This window comes from Belonocnema kinseyi, chromosome 2 (assembly GCF_010883055.1).
Source record: "Belonocnema kinseyi isolate 2016_QV_RU_SX_M_011 chromosome 2, B_treatae_v1, whole genome shotgun sequence".
In the NCBI taxonomy this organism is placed as follows: Eukaryota; Metazoa; Arthropoda; class Insecta; order Hymenoptera; family Cynipidae; genus Belonocnema; species Belonocnema kinseyi.
Genome location: NC_046658.1, coordinates 60,853,747 through 60,859,019, shown reverse-complemented (window position 1 = coordinate 60,859,019; position 5,273 = coordinate 60,853,747).

Below are 5,273 nucleotides of genomic sequence, written 5' to 3'. Positions count from 1 at the left end.
CTTAGAGTATTCAGGGTATTTAAGGTATCTTTTCAACGCACATTACCGGACTCCGTCTCTGGACCCTCTCGGGTTTTTAGATTAGGACCCTATGCGATCCTTTTTGCACTTACAATCGACTGGTGTGATAAAAAATAGTATGTGACACTCGTCCCCCTACTGTCGCTTTGCCTCGTGTAAATTGTAATACTCGTTTCGTATCGACTACACCTTGACTCTGACTCGTATACTGAATATTCACTCAACCGAAAGTGTGCTGCTTAGGGTCTTTGTATCACAAATAACTATTATATAATTTCATTTAAAAAGTGTGCCTTTTCGCCCAACGAGAAGCTGAACAGGGAAAGGGGTTTGACCAAAATTATTTCTTTGGTTAGAGGGAATGGTTAGAATGGAAGCTAGAATGGGAAAGAGGGATGGGTTTGTCCAACAATATTGCTTTGGCGAAGAAAAGGGGTGCCTTTCCGCCCCCCCCCCACAATAATTTAGCAGAGGGGAAGGATTTTTATCAAAATTTTGTTCTGTGGATAGACAAAGGGTTGAATTTCCGCCCCTACCCCCACAATGATGTAGAAAGGAAAATGAGTTTGACCAAAATCATTTCTGTGGCCTTACGAAACACACACATACATGTACAGAGTTTCAGTGAGATCGTAGGTAAGGGCTATTTGCTATTTGCTATTTGCTTCGATTAGGTAAACTGTTTATTTAGTTCAAGTAAAAAATTTGTGTAGTTACTTCATATAAACTCACTTCATACACTGAAAGAAATGGTTGTAAATTTCTATCTGAGTTAACCAAATGTTTTTCTATTTTGAATTATACGGATAAACGAAGAGTGGTATGGTTAAGGTAGTATGTGTGATTTATAAATTCAATTCTACTAAGAAAAAGACATGCAGAGCATAGCTAATTCACCCCATGCTTTGGCGGAACAAAAGCTTCGTTACCTCGCTACCAGAATACGTTTGCTTGCTGGCACCACCTAACACAATCTGAAACTTGATCACCCGTTCCGTATTACATTTGACAATTAACAAATTAGGAATAAATATTTAATTGACAACAGTTTTTTTTACTGAAAATTGAAGGATAAAGCGTTTTTGATGCAAGAAGAATATACATTTTATCCTGAAACGTAGTATAAACTCTTGATTTTGGAGAAGTTCAAATGGCCATGAGAATTTAACCCAAAATTACATTATACAAAAAATTGCTTTTCCAGTCGGACTCTATAAAAAAATTCAAATTACATGAATTGTATTATATTTTCTTAAAATCGACATGTTTTTCTTCAAGATTTCACAAAAAGAACTTTTATAATAACGAATCATTTGATACTACAGGGTTCCTACATTGTATATTATGACAGCTTTTCCAGTATGGCTGGATCATATAAACTCTGATATGAAAGATTCAGCCACATAATTCTGTAACTTTGGAATATTCTTGGTCTGGCTATAATATGTAATCGTCATCGTAGTCCTAAAATAGCCATTCCGTATGATCATACCTCAGCAAGCAATACAATATGTTTGGAATAACCAGGATTATAGTATACCATTCTACCATTTCTTTTAATAATTTTGAGGAAGTTGTTAAGTTCGAGAATTTATTATTTTCGACAGATTTCTATACTTGTATTATCTTTAAATAAGGGAAGCGTTTAGTTTGTATGGAATTAAATATAAATTTACAGTAGCCAATTTTGCCTCTAGGATGAAGAAAATTAATATCTCTGAATTCGGCATAATGCGTTTAGAGATCAAGTTCGTTGTTTTTCTCGCGTTTTTAACACCTCTACTCAAAAACCCCCTACAATCGAAATACCTTTAATTTATTACGACCAGGACTGTCATCATTGTATTTCGATGCATTATATGACGTTGATAACTTTGATTCTAAACAAAATGATTAAAGAATTTAACAGTCTCCTGTTTCTACTTTCTATTTATACATTGATACAGATTTTCATGTCAATTGAATATCATTGAAAAAAAAACATACCTTCAGGTTTAGCATGCTTGCAACCTAATTAAAAAAAAATGATACTAAACTATAACAATATGCGTTGTTATTTAAACTTTTTTTTCACACAAATTTATGATTTATTTATTTGTATTTAGAAAATTAATTTTCAGGATTTAAAGGTAAAGACTAAAGTCACATTAATAATTATATGCATTATAGAATAAAACAGTCTCAAATTCATTTAAATAAAGTTGAATTGAATCCAGTCAGACGCATTCATTAGTCTTTACATTTTTATTTTACATAAACAAAAATAATTTCATTGTGAAATAATGAACGTAAATTGGGTTTTAACAATAAGAAGAACATAACTGCATTTAAGCACTTGTATAGCGTTATTAAAATCGTTGCGTTCAGTTTCGTTCATTTTCGCGGAGGATTATCTCAAAGTTAAAATAATGAAAAAATCCAGGACTTACAGTATATTTATATCAAGTCTTTATTTTATCCACCTAAACCTTTTGCGTTGGTCTCAATTCTTTTATCTACCAAAATATCTAAATTTAAAATGGCCCAAAATATTTTAAGGTTTGTCAAAAAAAGCTAATAACTAAGTTTATGTTTGCTAAATATGATAAAATTCATAGGGTTATAGCTATAAAAAATCTGTCCAAAAATAAAGCTTATTAGGCAATACAAGGTAACTTTTTGTCAATTTAGGCAGCAATGGACTTCGTCTAAATAAACTAGAATGAACATTTTTTAGTTTTTAATAAAATTAATTATACAAATTGTCCGTACGTTACTTGTCAAAATGATTCTAGCAAATATGACCTTGCTATTCACACCTGAATTTAGCAATGTAATTTCATTTAATGTTGTAGATGCAAGCTAATTTTAGTGTAAACAGTAATCACTATTAGTGACTTTTAAGCTTAGATTAGTAACTTTTTCCATTTTTTATAAAAGTACACTAGTCTATGGCAGCCCAACAAATAGGTCACGGTCATTTAAAAACTCGTGTTTTGACCATGGAAACTTGACTCTTTCAGTGTGATGACACCTGAATCTACCGCGAAGTAGAACTATGACTATATTTCCACATTTTTGTGGCAAGAAATTATTAAAATTAATTGCAAATTTATAATCCGTCTTTTGTATTGATGAAAAAATTATAGTGTCTAGGAAAGTCTTATCATTACAACTTTTGAATGCATTCAGAAAGGTAACAAGACTTTTTTATAAACCATTATTTGCTATCAATTAAAAAAGACGTATCGAACATTCACAATAAATTATAATCACTTAATTTGCACAGAAATGTTGAAATATGTCCGTAGCTTAATTTTATAGTACGCTGTGGTGTCTATACTGGAAAATTCAACATTCCAAAATCCAAACTCGTGACCTAGGGTTTGGACACTTTTTTTCTTGTTTTAATTTTACACATATGTGAGTCCACTTTTATTTTGTTAATTGGAATTTTGTTTTGTAGCTCACGCGAAAAGAGGTATTTTCAAACACTACAACCTTTAAGTTTTTGAACAAAAATGCAAAAAAAATGTTTAATCTCACAAATCCCAAACTAATGGCTCTAGAATATGTTCCCTTCTCTAGATTTACGCAGATTTCTATACAAGACGTTCTCGTCTCTAGATTTACGCAGATTTCTATACACTTTATTTTATAATCTTCCATTATTCACCTAAATTCTACCTAGAACTTTTTATTAAAAAAAAAAAAAAGAAAATCGATTTTTTCCCCTCTAAAAGTAGACAAAAATAGTCAACTTTGATAAGCTATAACTTACCACTTGTTAAAGGTAGGACATTATTCTTTTTTCGTATTACTGTAAAATCAGTTTACTTAAACTCATCTGTGGAAGACTTTTCCATATAGCAATTTGACTCAAAAGCGCACACGTGCTACTTCGTTCCGCCTTTACTTCTTTGTTCCAAATACATTCTAAAAACTGCTTTTGCAAACATTCTAAACACCTCAAAATATCAAAAAATATCGACAAACGTCAATGAAACAATCCGATAACGTCCTATGCGAGTTCTTAAAACGCTCATTGTTTTTCTAGAGACGTCCCACAAACGTCTCTAGGGCACTATATATTTTTCTAACGTTCTTTAGCACCAGGCAGAACGTTTTGATTACTTCTTTTACCTTTACGTCCAAGAATAGTTTTTGGGATGACGTAATTATGTCTTTGAGCATTGTGCCCTCTTGATAAAATGCATTCTAGGTCCTCGGTTAATGCTGACGGCTGAAGTAAGTCGTTAACGTTCTTCCAAAGCGCCTGAAACTGTAACAAAATTCCCTTCTCTTCATCAGAACTTCCTTTATCTTTGTTCTACGTGCCTTCATATTTCTAAGAAGTCGCCAAACTCTATTCCAGAATCATTACTAAGTTCATTTCAAAATGTTACATTATTAATTACCTTAATTAAAATGAAAAGGTACAAAAAAGTATGCATTATGCAGATTTTTGTTTCGTAATTTTAAAAAATAGGACTATATTTTACATATTATTGAATATGCTTATCAGTTTGTATTCGTAAGTAAGATAACAAACATATATAGACAAGAAGCAAAAATTTCCCCAAGCTCGTCCTCTATATGAGTATTCGAAACTGCCAGTTAACTAAGTGAACTACTATTTGTGCCACGACACCTTCTTTAAATAGCAGTTTAAAATAGAATAGATTCTGACATCAGCGATAAAATTCGAGTCCTCTGGCTTTGACGTTGATAAAGTAAGTGAAGAAAAAATGGTAGGTTAATAAAATAGGATTCATTTTAAAAGTTTGAATGTTGTACGTTAATGAGCCCAAAAGTAATATTCCAAAAAATTGTAGCTTACAGATGTGAAAAATCTTATGAAAAGTAAGGAAATTTGATAGCTTTTAAGAACAGAAAACTTTGAAGCATAGTTTATTATTGAAAAAATAAAAGGAAAAATCTGAAAAAATTCAGTGTTACATTTAACATTTATGAACAGATTGCCGCCGAAAAATTTGCAAAATATAAATAATTTTTCGTTTTTCGTAAACAAATATGCGACCGAACTACTAATTATTATTATTAATAAAAGTTCTAATGAAGATAATAAAGTGATTTAAATTGAAGGTAGTTAGTTGAACTATCTGTAATAATTTACAATTTGAAGGAAGTATGTGCTTCTTGTTGTCTTCGTACAGTCTGTCAAGTTAAAGCGTGGGTGGCTTTACTCGCAGTCGGTAAGGTGTATCGACATGATTTTGGTGTCAAAATATTAAGAAGGGCTCCCTCTTTCA